The following is a 23588-nucleotide window of genomic DNA, read 5'->3' as shown; positions in this document are numbered from 1 at the left end:
TTGCATCTCCAGTGTCCAAATCCAAGCTTGGAGTATAGTGGGTGCTCAGTGAGTGTTTGTTGAGTGAATAATGAATGAAGCAAATGATGAATGCCATAATCCATAATTCACATTCCGATAATACATTCAGGAAGAATTCAATGTTATGGATCACTTTATTTAAAATCTGTAAATGGCTAGAGTTTAGTTGTAAAAGAATAATCAACATTGTTCTCAATTATAACTCATTTATTCAGCATCTATTATATGCCAGGTTCAAGGCATTGAATTGAACAATGAGTAGAACAAAGTTTGGAGTATAGCAATGCTGTGAAATGCAGAAATAGTGGACCACTCACAAAGTTTATCTCAGGAACTTCCTCGGACCTAAGGGAAAAGAGTACAGATGTGATGGGCCTTTCTAGAAGGCAAGGTAAATTTTACAGCGGAACTATTTTCAGAGTCGAGTTTACTGGAAAAGATTAATTCTAAAGCCCTCTTCTGTTTCCACAGCCCAGGAGGGTGACATGGAAAAATAGTCAGAACGGTGTGGCCTGTTCTTCCATCCTCAGCAGACCCGAACCTCTGTTTACCCATGTAGTCACAACCTATAGGGAAATAGACATATATTCTCACACCTGCACAGAAGCATGCACTTTCACAAATGCATTCATTTAGCTCTTCACTCATGCACACACTTGCACAGACCTCAAAGGTGTATATACGCAAGTACTTACACATGCCCAGATATATTCATATACTGGGAAACATGCTCATATAATGATTTTTCTATTTTTCTTCTTCTTTTTTTTGAGACAGAGTCTCACTCTGTAGCCCAGGCTGGAGTGCGGTGGTGCCATCTCAGCTCACTGCAACCTCCACCTCCTGGATCCTGGTTCAAGCAATTCTCCTGCCTCAGCCTCCCAAGTAGCTGGGATTACAGGAACACGCCACCACGCCTAGCTAATTTTTGTATTTTTAGTAGAGACAGGGTTTCACCATGTTGGCCAGGCTGATCTTGAACTCCTGACTTCGTGATCCGCCCACCTCGGCCTCCCAAAGTGCTGGGATAACAGGTGTGAGCCACTGCACTCAGCCAAAGCTATATTTATTAAGACTCACTTGGACATGCAAAGATGTGTAGGCACCTAGACACTCATCTCTAGGTGAAAATTTCATGATCTTCATACCATGTTTACACACATATATGCTCACATATGGTATACAAGCATACGCTCTCATACTTATCCACTTGGGCACATAAACACATACTTCATATATGGATGCATACACTTATTCATGCTTACTTTCTTATTCACACACAGATATGCTTTACACCTACACAGAGGCTCACATACTGTCAGAGACAGACTTGTGTGACTCCTTGACTTACATTCGTACACATGAAACACCTTCAGCTTAGGCCAGAGGAGTAGTCAAGAGCTTTTGCCGCCTCTCATTTCTAAATTCTGGAGAGAGGATGAGACCAAAAGGATGTCTTTAAGGGACAGATAGAGGGAATGGATGTGATAATCACCCTCCCTGAATTCCCTAGGGAAGTGTGAAGTATTATTCCACAGCACATATCAAAGCAAATGCTGCAACAGGGTCTGATTGAAGTTCACGAATTCTAGAACCCAGTTAGATGAAAAATTACGCCATTGTTTACCATGTTGACTTGAAGTCTTGAGCCTTTTTCTTCCCAGAGGAATGTTTACTTTTATGTTTTTTTCCCACTCTACCTTGAATGCAGAAGTCGACACTAAGTGGAGATAAAAGGCAGCTCTATAAAAAAAACACTAGGGCCATTTCTGCCACCTTGCTGGGAAGAATAATTCAGTGAAGGTAGAGCCAATCAGGGTGATGAGACCAGGGGAATCACTACCACTCTTTCCATTTCCATAGCAAGACGCAGTGGAAGAATCAATGTGGTATTCTTCCTCGAAAATCCCTTTTGTTGTTCCTTGCTGGGGGTCATCAGGAACTGCTGAGACAGAGGCTGAAATGAGCAGACCTGAGTGGAGGAGTCTGCAGCACACACAGGAGCAAAAGGGGAATTAATTCAAGATCAAGCCTCAAGCTGACACCAGCTAGGAAGACACCAGGGCAAGAGGTTTTAGAAAAATTGACCCAGCACAGGGCCAAGGCACAGTACAGAAACGGGTGACACCAGAGGGGAGGGGAGAGGGCTTGGAATCATAAAAGAGGGCCCGAGATTCACAGTCTGGTAGATGTGGAATGAAATCCTTACCCAGGTCATTCTTGCTGTGAAAACCCAGTCAATTTTCTTAACATCACTCATAACATGGATGGAATCACATTTGCTATGAGAAGTCAATGAAATCTGTATGGGAAAACACCAGATTCATTCATTCATTCAACAGATTTATCATCGATGATAATAACTCATATTTCTTGGGTGCTTACTATGCACCAGGTGCTATTCAAAACACTTCATATGCATTCACTCCTTCAATCCTTAGAACAATTCTATGAGATAAGAATTATGATTACTATTACCATTTCACAGGTGAGGGCTTGGAGAGTTTCCGCAACAGGAGAAAGGTCACATAGCTTAGCCAGGATGTGAACCCAGGTCAACTGGCTACAAAGGCCATATTTTCAGCCACTAGGCTTACTAAGGACCAGAACAGCTCTAGGCACGGGAGACGCTGTGGTGAATCAGATCATCAAAACCCCCTGTTCTTATGGTGCTTACATTACAGTAGAGAAGAGAGATGGGAAATAAATAAATGAAGACCATAATTTCAGATCATGGAGATGGCCATGAAGAAAATAAAACAGGCTGATGTTGTCAGTGACAGGAAGGGCTAACCTGATAGGGCTTCAGGGCCACCTTCTCCGAGTAAACAAAATTTGAGTTGAGTTGAGATTCAATGACTCCAAGGAGCCAACCAGATGATAATATAAGAACGAAAGGGCCGCAGACCAATGGAACAGCAGGCACCAAGGCCCTGGGGTGAAATGAGCTGGAAGATATCAAGAAATAGAAAGAGGCTGAACTGTATTGAGCAGGGGGAGCTGCTATAAGTTACAAAACAGATGAGAAAACGGTGATCACATCAAGTACGTGAGGATAAAAAACTGGATCTCTCTGAATGCAAAGAAAATACCCCTTGAATAGTTTTTAAAGGAGAATAGAATAATCTAATTTTACTTTTAAAAGATCACTCTGTCAAATGTGTTAAAAATAGATAGAACTCCTGCCTGGCAGAGATTAAGCACTCAACAAATAGAAGAGCTCCCTCCCTACTCTGGGAGATGCCTGGGGGAAAGACAAGAAAGCTAACATCCAGAAGAAATGTCCTTTCTCTTCCAAAAATCTTGGATGCTACAGGCTGCTGTAGGGAAAACAGGCTTTGAAACTGTTTTGTTTGACCCTCTGCTACCAGACGGGGTACCTCTCAGAGACAGGAGCTATATTCTATTTGCCAAGTCCCATCCTCTTTTCAGAAGCCTCTTTCCTTGTCCATCCTGGATTTATGTGGTGCTTATCTTATAATGTCACCTGAACCAGGAAGTTTTTTCAAAGCAATATTTGCTACACATTCAAGTGGACCAAGCAAGTTGGTATGAGGCAAAGATGGTAACCTTATGTTCCCTGGTCATTAAGGTGTCTCTAATCAAAAATTTTGTTTCCTTAGGTTGGCTGCTAAGATATTATTCCCTAGTTCTGATATCTGATTATTGCTTTCTTTCCACTCTGGACCGTGAAGACTGACTCACTCTTTTGGTTGCCAAAGACAATGATGACATAAACACACTTCTTGTCTTTAAAGAAAGAGAGGCATTGGATTGAGCAGGAAACAATGTACTACAACAGGGATAGAACGCATGCTATCCATGGTCAGCCCCAAAATGCTGGACGTTCTATTCCATGTGCAGCCGCCTCATCTCATTTCCTTTTCTCTCATTTTTGAGTAGCTGCCCATGGGACCAGAACCAGACTTGGTAAAGGTCAGAGCTTAACCATGCGCTTGTGAACCTGCACAGAGATCTTGGTTCCCCAAACAAGTGTTGCTCAAAATGTCTTTGGGTCTCTGACTTCATAACGTCAATGCAGTAAGGGCTTAAAAGCCCATCACTAGCTGAAGTCTTGACTGGTAAGGTAGTCCATAGATGGCACAATTGCAAACCTGGATGTTGTCCCAAGCTTCAAAGGGATACACGAAAGTCGAAAAAACAGGGGCAGAAAAGTGAGTGCAGGACTCCTGGTCAATAAGGCAAAACAAAACTTTATGCAAAACCTTCTCTATGCTGTAAAGTGTAAAGTTACTAAATAAACAATTTTAATTCAATAAAATAGAATCTGAGGTCGAAGTTAAAAAGGGTGCCCCTCAGGTAATCTAGAGATGATAAGAGGCTTCCCAGGCTCAGTAAAGAACAGAATTTGACCCTCTGGGGCTGGGGTTGTAATGTTCTTGGAAAGAAACTGTCTTCAAGTCTGTGGCCCCTTGTAAGGCTACAAGAAGGAATGAAGATTCCTGGGTAAAGTAAGGCACCAGGAAACATATGCTGAGTCTGTAAACAGGGAGGAGAAACTTCCCTTCCAGCTCTGGGACAGAGCCCAGAAGTGAATGTCGCCTGAATCGCTGATGGAAAGTAGTGACTCATAAAATATTAGAACCCTGGAACTGCATGACGTGTATGTAGTAGATGAGCCTGAGTTGTACCTCCTCACACGGGGTAGAAACTTCGAGCCACGGAATTAATGTAAAAGCTAGCCAGGAAGTGAGGAACCTCTGCAGAGACAACCATAAAACCAGACAATAGGAGTCCTCCTAAACCTAGGCACGTGCACGACTGCTGTTAATACCAACTCCTGCTGAAAGCAAGCACACAGGCAAAAATTACCCCAAAAAATTATATTAAAGACCATGAGAAGACTAGGAGAATTTACTACCAAAGAGATGCTTGCTGAGAGAACCTCTAAAGGCTATAACCCAGCAAGAAGAAAATTGAATCCAGAAGGAAGGAGGAGGATGAAAGAAGCAATAGGGAGAAAAGAAACAGAAAGAAAAAGGCAAAGTCATAAACACGTTCTCTTCTTGGCCAGACAATGTACAAGTTACTAGGTTGGTGCAAAAGTAATTGTGGTTTTTGCCATTCATTGCACCAGTCTAATAGCAAGTGGACCTTTTTGTGGCTGGGGGAGGCACGTAACTGGATAGGGAAAGACCACTGGAAGCAGGAGGGAACTATGTTTTCTCTCTCACCTCAGTCTTGGCCTTCAGAGCCAGGAATTGATCCTGGTTTTCCTGGCTACAAAGTCTGTTTACTCACAGAGTCAGAGGGTAAGTGTGTTTGCACAGATTGAGTGCACATAAGAGAAAACGCAGTTTTCTCAACCCACACAGCATTCCAATGCATGCTCTGACCCACCCACCTGCTCCACCAAATAGACCTAAGTATATCATTGTGTTTGATGCATTAAGAGGCTTAGGGAAATCAAGAGCTTTCTCCTTTTTTTCTCTTCCTTTTCCCTGCAATATCTGCTGACTTAAGCGTGGCCTCTGTGTAGCATGCATGAGCTGGAGATGGCAATGGTGGAAAATCACCTGATGTCAGCACTAACCTATGCATTTGGATGTGAACCTGTTGGCAAATTATAGCCTGTCACTCTCAAATGAGTGAGCCGAGATGGAAATGTCAATTTGAGCAGATGCCTTTTCTTCCTCTTTTTTGCACTACAATTTAGAGAGGTGACACAAATATCACAAAGCACATGCCTAATGCATGAGTTTTAAATTCAATAGTGAAAAGGGGAAGAGAGGAGAAGAACGAGGGTTACAAAAGGATTTCTGTGGTTTATTGAGCAATAAATGTGGGCAATGTAAGGGGAATAACAGGAACTGGAGAGATCAGCTCTTCTTCATTCTGGCAAGATGCAATGAAAAGGACCAGGGCTTGGTTACAAATGCAGCCTAGCAAGGATGAGAGAGAGAAAAGAATTTAGCATAAGCCACATGTCGCAGCCCCAGGCAACAGAGTATCAGTGCTTCTGAAGATGTTTTTGGCATCTTGACTGAAGAAGCAACTTTCAAACATGAAGGGAAAGAAACTATTTGGCAACATGTCTGTGGAGGAAACCATGGTCCCATGAAGTTCTTTTGGGTCTCTTTTGAGTCCTATGATATTAAGACTTGAGGGAAAGCAATTTCTGTGCCTTAAGTTCCCCAAAGTGAAGAAACCAGATTATATTATATAAACAGCTTCTAGCAAGCAAAGCATAAGACAGCAATGCTATTTATTTTCTGAACATGTTCCTCTCCCTTTGATGGGCCCCAGGCATGTGGAGCATAATATAAACACCGAGAGAGAGGGAGAGAGCACAAGAAATAATCAGGGTCTTGACCCTTCCTGATTTCAGGTTCAAGAGGTGGAGGCTCAGGCCAGGGGTCACCGAGAACCTTAGAGGTAAAACCTCAGACTTTATCACTATTTCCTGCCCAGGAGAGCACAAGGTTAGGGTCAAGTTTACAGAAGGGGATTATTAAAGGGATTTGGGGTGAGCTATATTGGATGCCCAGATCAAGGGCAGAGGAGATTTCAAGCTATCCTGACCTGTATTTCTCTCCCTTTTTTTTTTCCTCTCGGCTGTGTTTCCACAGCTTCTAAGCATCCTATCTTAGTTTTGCTTTTATGTACTTTGATAGTCCAGAAATAATTTGAGCTGGAATCTTTCATCTTTCCCATATTTGATGTAAGCATTGGGTAAGACTTATATAAATAATAAAAATAACAGCTCACATCTATTGAACACATCTAATGGGAACCAGAGATTAGTTTATTTAATCCTTACAACAATCTTTGAGGTAAATACTAACATTTCCTCTATGCTATTTGTTAAAACTCAGACTCATAGGCTTGTTAAGTCATGGGGCTGAAACGGAACCCAGGAAGACTGACTATAGAAATATAAGCACCACCATACTCCATAAGTTGTTCCATCAAATGTCACACAGACTGCCAAATTGATAGGTAGGAAAATTGCAGCTCTTTGTCACCAGGTGAAAAAAGACACAAAAAGACAGCTAAAGCACCCGTAAAACCTCTGAAAAGAAATATTAATGAATTAGAAGGAAGGTCGCATTTCTAAGATATTTTCACCCCTACCTACCAATGGCATCCCTTATCAGGAATAAGGTATAGATTACTTTGGCAGCTGTGACAAGCTTTACAAAAAAATTAATAGAATTCCTTTTTCTTCTTCGTTTGTTTTTGAGACGGAGTTTTGCTCTTGTTGCCCAGGCTGGAGTGCAATGGTGGGTTCTGGGCTCACTGCAACTTCTGCCTCCTGGGTTCAAGTGATTTTCCTGCCTCAGCCTCCCAAGTAGCTGAGGTTACAGGTATGCACCACCACGCCCAGCTAATTTTTTTTTTTTTTTTTTTTTTTGTAGAGACAGGTTTCTCCATGTTGGTCAGGCTGGCCTCGAACTCCTGACCTCTGGTGATCTGCCAGCCCCGGCCTCCCAAAGTGCTGGGATTACAAGCGTGAGCCACCGTGCCCAGCCCCCCACCTTTGTTTTTTGTTGTTGTTTTAATTTTTTTTAACTGCTATGCTTAAACCATCATTTGCACTCAGCTAATTTTATTTTTTATTTTTTAAATGGGCTTCAGTTTTAGTACAGTTTTAGATGTACAGAAATATTGAGCAGATAATACAGACTTCCATATATGCACCCCACCCCTATTCTCTACCTCTAACATAGCATTTCTCCTATTATTAACATCTTGCATTAGTGTGGCATATTTGTTACAATTTTATACATTACTATTAACTAGAGTCCTTCGTTTACATGATGTTCCTTTCTTTATGTTGTCTGGTTCTATGGGTTTTGACAAATGAATAATGACGTGCATCCACCCTTATGGTATTATGCAGAATAGTTTCACCACGCAGAAAATCTCTAATGCTTCCTCTATTCATCTTTTCCCTCCCTTTGGTAGTAAATTCTCCCAGTATTTATGTAGTCTTTAACATAATTTATTTTGTAATTTTTGCCTGTGAGCCTGCTTTCAGCAGGAGTTGTCACTACAGGAGTCATGCACGTGCCCTTCCACCAAGCCCCCAGCAAGCACTGATTGTTTCCCTGTCTATAGTAATGTCTTTTCCAAAATGTCATCTAATTAGAATCATATGGTATGTAGGCTTTCCAGACTGGCTTCTTCACTAAGCGAAATACATTTAAGGTTCCTCCATGTCTCTTTGTGGGTTGATAGCTCATTTCATTTTAGCCATTGAATAATAGTCCATTGTATGGAAATACCAAAGATTATTCATTCACCTATTGAAGAGCATCTTGGTTGTTTCCAGACTTTGGCCATTACAAATAAAGCTGCTGTAAACGTTCACATTGCAGGTTTTTGTGCATGCATAAATTTCAACTCTTTGTGGTAAATAGCTAGGAGCGTGATTGCTGCACTCATATAGTGAGGCTATGCTTAGCTTTGCAAGAAGCTGCAAGCTGTCTTCCAAAATGGCTGCACCATTTAGCATTCCCACCAGCAGCAAGTGTTGTTTCTCTGCATCCTTGCCAGCATTTGGTGTTGTGAGTTTTTTTTTTTTTTTGGCTTTAGCCATTCTAACAGGTGTGTAGTACTATCACTTTTGTCTTAATTCGTGGTTACCTAATGACACATGGGACTGAGCATCTTTTTGTGTGCTTATTTGCTCTCTGTGTATGTTTTTCAGGTGTCTTTCAAATCTTTTGTTCATTTTTAATCAGGTTATTTGTTTTCTTACTGTTGAGTTTTAAGAGTTCTTTGTACATTTTGGATAAAAGTTCTTTAACAGATACATGACTTGTATTGTGTTTCTGTTACTGAGTGTGCTTTTGATGTTGAATCTAAAAACTCACCACCAAACCCAAGGTCACCTCAGGTTTCTCCTACATTACCTTATAGAAGTTTTGTAATTTTGCAATTTATGTGTAACATCTATTTTGAGCTAATTTTTATAAAAGATTCTCTTTTTTTTGCATACCAAAGTCCAGAAGTTTCAGTACCATTTCTTGAAAAGACTATCCTTTCTCCATTGTCTTATTGTTGCTCATTTGTCAAAGATTAGTTGGCTATATTTGTGTGGGTCTACATCTGGGTACTCTATTCTCTTCCATTTATCATTCATCTATTCTTTCACCAATACCTTGTTAACATGATTGTTGTCATTTTGTGGTAAGTCTTAATATCTGACAGCATTAGTTCTCTGACTTTTTTATTCTTCAGTCTTGAGTTACATAGTAGTTTCTTTTGCCTTTCTATATAAACTTTAGAATCAAATTGTCAATATTCACAAAATAACTTGGTGATATTTTGGTAGTAATTGTGCTGAGTCTACAGATTGTAAAGTTGTGAGGAATTGATATCTTAACTATATTAAGTCTTTCTATCAATGAAAATGAACACCTCTTTATTTAAATGATCTTTGATGTCATCCATCAGAGTTTTATAGTTTTTCTCATATAGATCCTACACACATTTTGTGAGATCTTTTTTTGGTGCTGATGCAAATTATATCTTACTTTTAATTTCAAACTTCAGTTGTTCATTGCTGCCTTATTGGGGGCAAATTGATGTTTGTATAATGACCTTACATTCTTTGATTTTGCCATAATCATTTATTAGTTCTGGATTTTTTTGTCCAGTTCTTTGGGATTTTCTACATAGGCAATAATATAATCTGCAAACAAAGATAATTTATTTCTTCCTTCCAATCTGTATACCTCTTATTTTCTTTTCTTATGGTATTCCATTAGCTACAAGTTCTGAGATAGTGTTGAGAAGGAATGGCAAGAGGAGACATTATTTCCTTATTTCTGATCTTGAGGTGAAAGTATCAAGTTTCTCACCATTATGTATGAAGTTAGCTGGAGTTTTTTGTAGATAATTTTATCAAGTTGAGGAAGTTTGGAAATGTTCCTGTTTTCCTAGTTTTCTGAGAGTTTGTATTTTGAATGGATGTTAGGTTTTGTCAAATACTTTTTCTACATCTATTAATATAATCATATAATTTTTATTCTTTAACCTGTTGATATGATTGATTACATTAATTTATTTTTAATGTTGAACCAGCCTTGCAAGCCTAGAATAAACCCTACTTGAGGTGTATAATTATTTTTATATATTTATATATATATTTATGTATATTTTATTTTTTTATATATTTTGTATTCTGTTTTCTAAGATATTGTTGAGGAGTTTTACATCTATGACGTGGGTGTATAGATTTTTTTAAATAATGTCTTTATCTGGTTTTGGTCTTAACATAATGCTGGTTTCATAGAATGAGTTAGAAAGTCTTCCCTCTGCTTCTATCTTCTTGAACACATTGTACAAAATTGGTATCATTTCTTCCCTACATGTTTGGTAGAATTAAGCAATGGAATTATCTGTGCCTGGATTTTTTCTTTTTAGGAAGATTTTTAACCAAAAAAAATTGTATTTAATAGATATAGACCCCTTTAGATTATCTGTTTCTCTTTGTGTGAGCTTTGGTAGCTTGCGTCTTTCAAGGAATTGATTGATTTTGATATGGACAGAAGGCAGGGAAATTCTGGGTAGAAGAGGGAGGGTCCCCGTCAAGGGCCCCACCCTCAAGCCCAAAACCCTGAAACCACAGCCCAAAGTGAGAACTTACATCCCTGTTTTCCCGCTTGAATATCGCCTTTTCCAAAACCACCCATGGCCCACACTGCCCCCAATCCTGTGCCTATAAAAACCCCAGACCCAGCTGGCAGAGAGAAGCAGTTGAACATTGGAGAGTCTGGTTGTACATCAGAGAGAAGCAGCTTGACTTCAGAGGGACAGCTTGATTACATAACTTCAGAGAAGAATCTGGCTGGAGACAGCTGGACTTCAAGAAAGATTACTTTCCCATCACGTCCCCTTTTCAGCTCCCCTTCCCACTGAGAGTCAATTTCATTGGCAATAAAATTCCCCACATTTACTAACCTTTGATTCGTTTGTGTGACTTCATTTCTCCTAGATTTCAGACAAGAGCTCAGCTACCACAAGTGTGGATGCAAAAGGCTGTCACACTGACACTTTGCCCTCACTGATGGAAGGCAGCTGCCTCATGAGAAAAGGCAGAGAGTATACTGAGCTGGTAACATTTAAGCCATCTGCAGTCAACAGAGCTAAAAGAGCACTGTAAGACTTTCTCTGGGGTTTCTGGGGATATGGGCACCTCTCTGCCAGATGCTGCTATGGGGCCCTGTGTGGAGTTCACTCCTGCCAGCTCCCAAAAGTGCTTGCTTGCCCTGGCTCCTGCACCTGCTCACCTGTGTGCTCCTTCCCACAAAGGGGGAAGCCCAGCAGGTCCAAGTGAGTGGAGTTTGCCTCTGCTGGCACCAAAGCAGCCAGCTAGTTCCAGTGACCACACACTCCACTTCCTGCCTCGTTTGCTTGCATGGTCCCTCTCACAAGGAGTTGAGTACTGCAGGCTGAGTCAACAAGGCACCCCTTTGCATGTCCTGTGAAGGGGTCAGGGAAATACTCCACTTCAATTTTATCTAAGTTATCAAATTTGGAGTCATGGAGGTATCCATAATTTTCTTTATTCTCCTTTAAATGCCCATGGGCTCAATCATGGTGTTCCCTCTTTCATTTCTGATGTTAGTAATTTGTGTCTTTTCCATTTTTTCTTGGTTAGCTTGATGAGAGGTTTATGAATTTCATTGATTTTTTTCTAAAAAAACTGATTTTGGTTTTAACTGATTTTCTCTATTAACATCCAGTTTTCAATCTTACCATTTTCTGTTTTAATTTTTATTATGTATTTCCTGCTGTTTGCTTTAGGTTTATATTGTTCTTCTTTATGTAGTTTCCCAAGGTAGAAGCTTGAATTATTGATTTTGATCCTTTTTTTCTTTTCTAAAATACATATTCAATGCTCTGTATTTCTTTCTAAGCACTGTTTCACTGTGTCCTAATATTTTAATATTACCATTTTGTTTAGTTTAAAATATTTTTTAAAATTTATCTTGAGACTTCTTCTCTGACCCATGTGTAATTTAGAAGTGTGTTAATCTTCAAGTATGTGGGGATTTTTTGAGCTGTCTTTCTGTTAATGATTTCTAATTTAATTCCATTGTTATTTGACAGCACACTCTCAAACTTGTTAAGGTGTATTATACAACCCAGAATGTAGTCTACTTGGTGAATTTTCTATATGAGCTTGAGAAGAATGCATCCTGCTGTGCTGGATGGAGTACTCTACATATATTAATTAGATTCAGTTACTGATGGTGTTGTTCAGTTCAGCTGCATCCTCACTGATGTTTGTGTGATAGATTTGTCAATTACCGATAGATGGGTGTTGGAGTCGCCGGTTTTAATAGTGGATTTATCTATTTCTCCTTTCAGTTCTATCTATTTTTGCCTCATGTAATTTGATGCTCTGTGGTTAGTTGTATACACCTTAAAGATTGTTATGTCTTCTTGGAGAATTGGTTTCTTTATCATTATGCCATGCTCCTCTTTACTTCTGACAATTTTATTTGCTCTAAAGTCTGCTTTGATTGAAATTAATATAGATCCTCCAGGTTTCTTTTGATTAGTGTTAATGTGTTAGAATAGTATGTCTTTTTCCATGCATTTATTTTTAATCTATCTGTGTATTTATATTTAAAATGGGGTTCTTATAGAGAACACATAGATAAATCTTGGCTTTGTTTTAAAAATAATCCAATGCGACAGTCTCTGTCTTTTAACTGGTATATTTAAACTGTTCACATTTAAGTTTATTATTGATATACTTGGATTAATATCTATCATGTTTGTAGCTTTTTCTATTCATTGCACTTGCTCTTTCTCTTTTCATTGCACTTGCTCTTTCTTTCTTATCCTCCCCTCTTTTTCTGCCTTTGCTGGTTTTAATAGAACACTTGATATAACTCCATGTTCCCTCTTCTCTTAGCATATCAATTATATGTGGTGGAGGATGGGGTGTGGGAGATAAAAAGTTAGTTAACAGGTACAAAAATACAATTAGATAGAAGGAATATGTTCTGGTGTTAGATAGTACAGTAGGGAAATTATAGTAAACAATAATTGTATATTTCAAAATAGCTAGAAGAGAAAAAGCTATAATGTTCCCATCATAAAGAAAAGACAAATGTTTGAGGTGATGGATAATATAATTACCCTGATTTGTATTAGGGTACATGGTATCAGGGTACATGTTGTACAATGTTACAGGTACCAAAATATCACATCTGCCACCCAAAAATGTATAATTATTATATATTGATAAAAATAGTGGCTGCTTTTGAGTGTAATACACATTTTAAAATAATCTAATTATGCTTTTAAACAATACCTCTCTACTTCATAGGTAGTGAAGGTACCTTATACCACAGTATTTCCAATTCATCCCTCTTATCTCTTATAATACCAGCCTGTTCATTTCATCTGCTATACTCAACCAATATATTGTTGCTATTATTACATTGAACAGCTATCTTTTTAGATCAATTAGAAATAACAAAAATAAAAGATTTCATTTACCTTTCACTGATTATTTCTCTATTATTCTTCCTTTCTTTATGTAGATCTGAGTTTCCGACCTATATCATTTTTCTTTTCTCTGAAGAACTTTTTTCCTTCCTTCTTTCTTTTCTTCCTTCCTTCTTTCCTTCCTTCCTTTCTTCCTTTCTTCCTTCCTTCCTTCCTTTCTTCCCTCCTTTCCTCCTTCCCTCCTTCCCTCCTTCCTTCCTTTCTTCCCTCCTTCCCTCCTTCCCTCCTTCCCTCCTCCTTCCTTCCTCCTTTCTTTTGAGACAGGGTCTCACTCTGCTGCCCAGGCTGGATTGCAGTGGCATGATCTCAGCTCACTGCAACCTCTGCCTCCCGGGTTCAGGCAATTCGTGTGCCTCAGCTTCCCAGGTAGCTGGAATTATGGGTGTGCACCACCAAGCCCAGCTGATTTTTGTATTTTTAGTAGAGACATGGTTTCACCATGTTGGCCAGGCTGATCTGGAACTCTTGACCTCAAGTGATCTCCCTGCCTCATCCTCCCAAAGTTCTGGGATTACCGGCATGAGCCACTGCACCTGGCCTTCTTTTAACATTTCTTGTAAGCAAGTCTGCTCACAACAAATTTCCTCAGTTTTTGCTTGTCTGAGAATATCTACTCCTTTACTTTTGAGAAAAAAATTTGCTTGACGCAAACGTCTGTGTTGGTGGAGTTTTATTTTTTTTCAACCCTGAAGATCCTATTCCACTCTCTCCTTGCTTGAGTAGTTTCTGATGACAAATCTGTTGCAATTCTTATTCTTGTTTCTCTGTAGAGAAGGTGGTTGATTTTTCCCTCTCGCTTCTTTTAAGCCTATTTGTCTTTAGTTTTCTTCAATTTAAATATGGTATGCCTAGATAGATATTTTGATAATGATGGTTGTTGTTCTCTGAGATTACTATGCCTGTGGTTTAGTTTCTGTCATTAATTTTGGAAAATTTCCCATCACTATTACTTCAAACAATTTTTCTGCTACTTTCTTCCTTCTGGTATTCCAACTTTGTGTGCATTATACCTTTTAAAATTGTCTCACAGTTCCTGGATATTCTATTATTGATTGATTGATTCATTCATTCATTGATTTTAGAGTCTCACTCTGCTGTCCAAGTTGGAGTACAGTGGCATGAACTTGGCTCACTGAAGCCTCCGCCTCCCAGGTCCTGCCTCAGCCTCCCGAGTGGCTGGGACTACAGGCACACACCACAATGCCCAGCTTATTTTTGTATTTATAGTAGAGACGGGGTTTCACCATGTTGGCCACACTGGTCTCAAACTCCTGACCTCAAGTGATCTGCCTGTCTCAGCCTCTCAAAGTGGAGCCACCATGCCTGGCCTGTTTATTACAGGTGTGAGCCAATGTGCCCGGCTTGTTTATCTTTTTTTTGCATTTCAGTTGAGAAAATTTTTTATTGACAATACATCCAGCTCACTGATTCTTTCTTCAACTAACTGATGAGGCCATCACAATTTATTTCTTTGTGATGTGATTATTTTGATTTCTATCATTTCATTTTAATTCTTTCTTATATTTTTCATCTATTTGCTTACATTATCCATCTAATCCTACATGTTGTCTACTTTTTCCATTACAGCCCCTAGCATATATGTAGTTATTTTAAATACCTGGCTTGATAATTCCCAAATCTCTTCCATATGTAAGTCTGGTCTGGATGCTTGTTTTTTCTTTTCAGACTGTGTTTTTATTTGTCTTTGAGCACATTTTGTAGTTTTATGTTGGAAACTGAACATGATATATTTGGATAATGACAACAAAGGTGGATATGCATTTACTGAAGTTTTCTGTTTATCTGGCTAGGAGTTAGGTTGTGTTTACCATTTTATACAGCTGTAGGAGTCAGAGGCTCACATTTATTTTAATGACATTTGTTTTTGTCTCCCTGGTTGTCTCTGGGTTTCCCTAGAAACTCCTTCTTAAATAAATCTAAGTCTTATAGCTCTTTTAGCTGTAATCCACTATTATTATACAGGAGCTCTATAATGCAGTCAGATGTGGGAAAAGGTGAGGTGTTCTATAATCCTATGATTAAGCTTTAGTCTTTTAGGGAGTCTGTTACCTCTAAGATGCCTCTAAGCTTTATACCTTCTGTTTAGTGGGACAGGAAGGCTACAGGGAGCTGGAGTTGGGTATTTCCTTTTCTTCATTTGGGAGAAGAAACTAGTAAAGTATTTTCCCTTCCTGGGTAGATCTTTGTTATGGACAAACCTGTGGGCTTACTTCAGAATGGCTACTTTCTCTTCCCTTGAACAAACGTGAGGGATTTTTTCACTGTTTTTCTCTGATCTTCATTGTGGGAACCTAGTGGGACTCCTGGAGATAAAACACACAGAAGCGTGGAGACCTCCCTCAAACCAGGCTCTCAATCTGGTCCACACTCAGCTTCCAGTAAGTCATCAAAGGTACGGTTTAAATGTTCCTACCTGTCACAGATTCCAGCGGCCTCTGCTTCAGGTAAGCTGATCTGCTTCCTCTCTGTATTTTCCTCTCTCCAGTTTTCAGGGTGGTAGTGTGTCCTGCAATCTCAATTCTTTAATGGATCTAAGAAAAGTCATTGATTTTCAGCTCAGCTGTTTTCTTGTTGTGGTGGAAGGAAAGATGGCTTCCAAGCTCTTTACATATTGGAGTTAAAACCAGATGCCACAAACTCTTTAAAAACATAAAGCAGGTCATTTCTCTGGTTCATTCATATGGTATTATGAATGTATTATGATATAATAGAAATGAATGAACTATTGATATGTGTGACAATATAGATAACTCTATAGTTTTTCGTGGAAGAAGCTAAACACAAAAGAAGACCCTTTATATGGTTCCATTTATATAAAGTTCAAAAACAGACAAAACTACACCATGGTACTGTATTATAATGGATTATGATGGTACACTGTGAGGAGGAGAAAGTGAATAACGATTGTGAAGAGGAATGCAGGCAATTCTGAAGCACCGAAAATTTTCTATACACTGAATTTCTTAGTTTATTCCCCCCTCTCTTTCTTTTGTTATACTTTATAAATTTTAAATTTCTATGGGTACATAGTAGGTATATGTATGTGTGGACACATGGAATATTTTGATACAGGCATACAATGTGTAATAAACACATCAGGGTCAATTTGGTATCCATCACCTCAAACATTTATCATTTCTTTGTGTTACAAACTATACTCTTTCAGTTATATTTTAAAAATGTACAATAAATTATTATTGACTGTAATTACCCTGTTGTACTATCAAATACTAAACCTTATTCATTCTGTCTAGCTGTATTTTTGTACTCATTACCCCTCTTCCCCCCCTCCCTGCTGTTTCTCTCATAAGTCCAGTCCTTTGCAGTGGCTTTGCCTCAGTTTCCAGGTTTGGATATCCAGGTCTACGGTAGTTGGAGAAAGGGATGGGGTTTAGGGAAATCACAGCCCCGAGGCTTCTTGTCTGCATTCTAATACTGTCTGATTCTGCCTGTCTCTAATACCAAGATTACAGAAAATTTCAAAAACATAGAAAATCCACCCATAATCCCATCCTCCTAAAACAATTGCTGTTCCAATTTGTAGGTACTTTCATTTTTCTTCCTTTGTCATTTTATTTTTTTAAATGTGGTAAATACACATAACATAAAATGTACCATTTTAACCACTTTAAGGTGTACAACGTAGTGGCATTATTACATTATTATATTATTACAGTGTTGTGCAACCATCACCCATATCTTGTTCTGGAACATTTTTATCACCCCAAAAGGAAACCCTTTTTATGCATTAGCAGTCACTCCACATTCTTTTCTTCCTCCAGCCTGTGGCAACCACTATGCCTGTCTTTCAGTCTCTATGAATTTGCCTATTCTGGATATTTCATGCTGCCTGTCATATTTTTTAAAAAGTGCAACTATAGCATATAAGTATATTTAGATTTATTTTAACCTAAGATTACGCCTCAGGTATTTTTCCATGTAAACTTAGTGACTTTCATGTTAAGTGCTGCATAATATCCTACTGGGAAAGTGTCATAGCTGACTTAATAATTTTCTATTTGGGAATTCTTGCAAACATTTTCTGTGGTTTTTTTTTTGTTTGTTTTGCTGCTATAGCTAACACCACAATGAACATCTTTATTCATATAGTTTTTTCCAAGTTGTAGTTATTTCTTTCGAATTGGCTCTCATATGTGGGACACCTGGATAGAATCATGAAGCATGGTGGTAATCTTCAGGCTTTCTTTCAACATCTCCAAATTGCTTTTTAAATAAGGTTATATTAATTTTCAACATTACTGGGCATACAAGATGTACCTATTTCACTGTATCCTTGGCAGCAGTGGTCATAATCTTCCATAATTTATTTTTTGGAGTCTCCTTGGTTTGTGACATATGACTTTGAAAAAAGAAGATGTTTTCAGCTCTTCCGTTCTCTCACCACTGGCAGAGTGATTTTCTCAGAAAAACTGGCATATCAAGCCAGATAACATTTCCAATTTATCGCTCCTGTGAAAGCGGCTGCAGGATAAGAACAAATACAGTCTGTGTTCAATCTATTCAATTAGAACAGAACAAGGAATTTATTTCAACACATACAAATCAGCAAATCCCATTCTGTTTGAATCCCACTTAGCATTTATGTAGGCTTAATTAAATCACCGTTGGGGTTTCTTACAAAAAGAACCACCTTCAGGAAATATACTTGCTAAATACTCTTCAACAATGGTTGGGGGGAAATAAATAAGTAATGTGGGTTGGTTCTCAGAGCCACTGGCATCTCCTCCAAGTTTCTGATCTCTGCTAGAACTGTGAGCTTGTAAGCAATCAAGCAGCTGATGCTGGTGTGTGGGGCAGGGCTAGTGGAGTGGGATATTTTGTGACTCCATTCATAAGCATCATGCCCTCTGCACTGTTCTATCAGCACCTGTCTTTAGCAGCAAGCATGCCTTCTAACACAGGACCAGAATTTTTCTCATATAAACAACCCAGCCCTCAACAAAATGGACAGCCAGCCAGAAGGGAGGGAAGAAGGAGTCGTTACCAACAGTGCTTGTGGAAACTGATGGCTCATTCCATTCTTACTGCCTAGCTGGCTTTCCAGCCAAGCACACTGCAAAACCCTCCTTCTCCCACCTCCATTTCTCTCTCTCTCTCTCTCTCTCTCTCTCTCTCTGTTCAGTTAGAAAGTGCTAAATAGGCCGGGCATGGTGGTTCACCTCTGTTATCCCAGCACTTTGGGAGGCCGAGGTGGATGGATCACTTGGAGTCAGGAGTTGGAGACCAGCCTGGCCAAGATGGTGAGACCCCGTTTCTACTAAAAATAGTCAGGCATGATGGTGCACACCTGTAATCCCAGCTACTGAGGGTACTGAGACAGGAGAGTTGCTTGAACCCGGGAGGCAGAGGTTGCAGTGAGCCGAGATGGCACCACCGTACTCCAGGCTGGGGAACAGAGCAAGACTCCATCTCAACAAAGAAAAAAAAATTGCTAAATATTGTAATTAGTAACAGGGCCTCTCTGCAATAAGACAGCGTGTTAATATTGGAATGTGGTAATGAACTATCTAAGTCAGTATGACAACATTCTGAGGAGCTCAGGGACATCTATGACCCTGTAGACTTCATCGTTGATCAGTTGAACATCTCATTACCTTTCTGCTATGGGCTAAGCTATACTTACATAAACTGGTTTGATTATACCCAAAGAGGGAAGTACTATAATTATCCTCATAGAAATATCCCCTTAGAAACAGGCTAAGAGAAATTAAGGGATGACAGTTTTACACAGATCTTTCCTGACTGATGTGTGAATTCAGGCTTTTAACTCCTACCCTGCACCTAGACTCTGGAGAAGAGAAAGCTAAGGATGACTGTTGTCGTAGAAAAATTTCTATTGAAAGAAGCCCCAGAAATTCACCAACACAATTACCTATGTGTATTCTCTCCTGATAAAGCTTGGATGTCTTTATTTTATTTTATTTTATTATTTTATTTTATTATTTTATTTTATATTTTAGAGACAGGGTCTAACTCTGTCGCCCAGGCTGGAGTGCGTGGTGTGATCATAGCTCACTGCAGCCTGGAAATCCTGGGCTCAAGTGATCCTCCTGCCTCAGCCTCCTGAGTAGCTAGGACTACAGGCATGCACCACCATGCACGGCTAATTTCTTATTTTTTAGTAGAGAAGCATCTTGTTATGCTGCCCAGAGTGGTCTCAAACTCTTGGCCTCAAGTGCTCCTCCCACCTCAGCATCCTGAGTAGTTAGGGTTACAGGTGTGTGCCACTTTGCCAAGCTAATTTTATTTTATTAGTAGAAACAGAATCTTGCTTTGTTGCCTAGGCTTGTCTCAAACTCGGCCTCAAGTGATCCTCCGGCTTCAGCCTCCCAGTGGGCTCTGAATTTTAAAGCCCTTAGGAGAATCTTGCAGCCAATTACGCCTTAGAGTGTGATCCAGCATATTGATCAGCAAAAGATTGGCAGAGTAAGAGGAATTTAAAAGACTGTGCTTCCGTTAGTCAAACTTTTGTCCCCCTAACTTTTCATTAAACTCCCTGTCTTGAAGAGTTTTGAACTAATAGTTTTAGGGAACTACTGCAAATAGATTTCTTCCCACAAAGGCTAAGGGAACCTGGGAACCAGCTCGTCCATCCTTGTCAATCTACCGATGAGGATCTATGAAAGGAAATCATCCTGGCCGGATCACATGGAGCGAGAACCAGCTCTTCAGTGCTTATATTCTGAGCCTCATGTTTTCTCTGGGAGATCAATAGCATTTCTACTCTCTTTGAAAAACAGGGAATGGCATTTCCCTGTGTCCGATGAGTTCCGACTCAGACAATTCATATTTACAAAGATGCTAACTCCATTTGCTTTGCTTTGCAGGCCCCAGGTGTTGGTGTTGGGGTAGGTTAATAGTGTCTTTGAATATGAAGACATGGGAATTGGAGAACAGCTGAGTGTAATAGAAAAATAAAATTGAAAGTTGAAGACTAGGGTTGGGATCCCCATTCTACTGCTTGCTACTTGTTCCATCTTGAAGAGCTGTATAATCTCTCTACCTCTGTGCTGTTCAGCACTGTATCCCTGGTGTCTTGGGCAGAGGCTGATACACACTAAGCAACATATACATACATTCACATATAAAGTATTGTTTTTTAAAAAAAATTCATTGGGCCGGGCACGGTGGCTCACGCCTGTAATCCTAACACTTTGGGAGGCTGAGGTGTGCGGTTCATGAGGTCAAGAGATCGAGACCATCCTGGCTAACATGTTGAAACCCTGTCTCTACTAAAAATACACACACACACACACACACACACAATAGCTGGGCACAGTGGTACGCACCTGTAGTTCCAGCTACTCGGGAGGCTGAGGCAGGAGACTCACTAGAACCTGGGAGGCAGGGGTTGCAGTGAGCTGAGATCACACCACTGCACTGCAGCCTGGGTGACAGAGTGAGTCTCCATCTCAAAAAAAAAATTTATTGACGCAATAATCATCATATACTCTCTGTTATCAGGCTGTGGGGCTCAACATCACGCTAAATCTGTGACTGTAGAAAATAATGTAATATTGCTAAGCCTCAGTTTTATTGTAAAGAAAATAAGGATAATAATGGGACATTCTCCAGGGTTGCTGAGAAGACTAAATGAAAGAATGCAGATATAGAACCTGACACTGAGTAAACACTTAAACTTTGTTACTACATCTTTTTTTATTTTTATTTTTTTAAGACAGAGTCTCTCTCTGTCACCCAGGCTGGAGTGCTGTGGCATAGTCTCGGCTCACTGCAACTTCTGCCTCCAGGTTTAAGTGATTCTCCTGCCTCAGCTTCCTGAGTAGCTAGGATTACAGGTGCGCGCCAGGACACCAGGCTAATTTTTGTAGTTTTAGTAGAGACAGGGTTTCACCATGTTGACCAGGCTGACCTTGATCTCCTGACCTCAAGTGATCTGCCCATCTCAGCCTCCCAAAGTGCTGGGATTACAGGTGTGAGCCACCATGCCTGGCCTGTTACTACATCTTTCTATGTACACATGGAGATGGGGTGCGCAGAGATGGAGAGGGAAAGTTCAGAAGGAATCATTTTGAATGGTCTTGGGTGCCACCGTGGAATCGAACTTACTCTTATGGACATCAAATTTTAGAAAACTAATTCTTAATTGTGTGAGTCTTGGGAACCCTATTTCTACCATGCTGGAAATGTGTCCAAGGCAGGCATGTCAGGAAGGGGAATGGTGCTTCTTTTTCTCCTTCCCTCCTTTTGTTCACTCTCCCTCCCTCCTTCTTTCCTTCCTTCTTCTTCTTGAACATCAGGTGGTCGATTTCATTTGCAGTTTTTCCTCTTGGTTGCCAAATTCCTGATTAGCTACCTCTCCCTCAAGCAATTGCCTAACTCAGACAAACTAGGTAGTGAACACAGGAAGAAGTTTAAACCCACCTCACTTGGCAGAAAAGCAAGCCCTCCTAATCTTATTAAAATTTCCTGTTCATTTTCTCCTCCATTCCTTGTCACCAAGGTAGCTGGAGCCTCTGTCTTTAGCCTTATCCTCCTCTCATCCTGTCTTATTCATGTGTTGATGTCTCGACTCTAAGCCAGCTGCTACAATGCACTGTGATATCACAGGCAGGATTTATTAGCAGCAAAAGCAGCTGTCAGGAGAGAGTAGGAGAAGGTAGAAAATGTTCCACAATGAGAGAGATAGGCCAGATCAGACTAGGACAATGGATGAGACTACTGCTGTACTGTTATTTATTAATACCTTTTAAAAAAAAATAAAAGCTTATGAACTAAGTGATTTTAAACACATTAGCTTCCATTTTATTAATAACCCTATGAGGCATGTATTATTATTCCCATGTTAGAGATGAGGAAGCTAAGATTCGGAGGCATTAGTAGCTTGCCCAAGTTTGCATATTTAGTCATTAATAAAGCTAGGGTATAAACTTAGGTCTGAGGAAATATATTAATAAATTATGTGCTTTTAACCTGAACTTTCTCCCATGCAAAGGACCTCCTCCAGTAGAAAAAGAATTGTGTAACTATTTCTTAGAAATTCTCAGGAGTGAGAATTGGGATCATGTCTCAAACCAAGTGGAGACAGGTGTGAGGATTGGCATGTAGTTTATATAAGAAGCAGAAAGACAGAGTGCCTTGGCTGAAATGGGTCAGAGGGCTTACCTTCCAGGTCAGAACTGGGACAGAGAAACTCGATCTGGCTGCAGATACTGACCCCAGAGGTGCAAATAAGCAACTGAGGCCTTGTATTAACACATAAGCTTAATATCAGCAGCCTGTGGTGTAGCAGACCCTAGTAATATAGAGGTTAAATGAGCAGATAGCATCACAGCACTGGGAGCAGAGGATCACACTCTAGCCCTGGTAAGGAAGGTTGGTTGGAACCACCAAGGTAAGGTGGCCAGCACCTTGGATAGCGACAGAGGCCTCGTGGCAATACATATTAATCAGGTTAACCGGTCAAAACCTAGGAGCAGGGCTGGAATTCTTTCATGACTATTCCTGTATTGAACACAAAGGAATCCAAGATAGTGTTCATGTACTTGAGCAGTTAGCGCACAGTCTACTGGCAGAGACAATGGAAAGGAAGCATAAAAGCCTGCTCTCATGGGGAGGCGTAGCGGTTTTATTAGCCCCAGGGAAGGACAGTGAACTCAACTTGAAGTGGTGGAGTCAAAGACGTCTTCATGGAATACATGGCATAGAAGAAGAAGCATCAACCATGAGAACAAAGGGGTGGGAGGTGGAGGGAAGCCGGAGCACAAGAAACAGAAGGTGCAGAGGCTTGGAGGTGAGAAACAGCCGGATGCAGAAGGAAAATCACAGTTAGATCACCATGGCTGGAGGGAGAAATGCAGACCGCGGTGTGGGAGAGAAGAATTTGGAAAGATGGAGAGAGAACTGAAATCTAAAAGAGCTTTAAAAACCCCGATGAGCAGTCTGAGAAGTTATGAAGACCAAAGAAACCTGGATGGCTGCTTTTTATTTTAAAAAGAAAACAAAAGGTCTGGCCACACTGGGCCCACATTGCTGTGTATGTTGGAGCCAAAGAATAGCAGTCCCAT

General features: G+C 40.0%; 1 long non-coding RNA gene across 2 annotated transcripts; it reads right to left on the bottom strand.

The window, feature by feature from the left end:
* Window positions 1-210: 210 nt before the first annotated feature.
* Window positions 211-22071, bottom strand: LOC134729423 (uncharacterized). 2 transcript variants are annotated; one of them, XR_010110521.1, is made up of 4 exons: window positions 21946-22071; window positions 17818-18021; window positions 15953-16178; window positions 211-366 (listed from the first exon to the last, which is right to left on the bottom strand). It is a non-coding gene; the product is annotated as an uncharacterized LOC134729423 (long non-coding RNA). The 2 variants fall into 2 exon arrangements; XR_010110520.1 differs by lacking the exon at window positions 211-366 and adding an exon at window positions 5788-5924.
* Between the last annotated feature and the right edge of the window lie 1517 nt (window positions 22072-23588).

Source organism: Pan paniscus, chromosome 18 (genome assembly GCF_029289425.2).
Source record: "Pan paniscus chromosome 18, NHGRI_mPanPan1-v2.0_pri, whole genome shotgun sequence".
Taxonomy (NCBI): domain Eukaryota; kingdom Metazoa; phylum Chordata; class Mammalia; order Primates; family Hominidae; genus Pan; species Pan paniscus.
The sequence above is the reverse complement of the archived record's forward strand: the minus strand, read 5'-3'. Positions and strand labels throughout refer to the sequence as shown.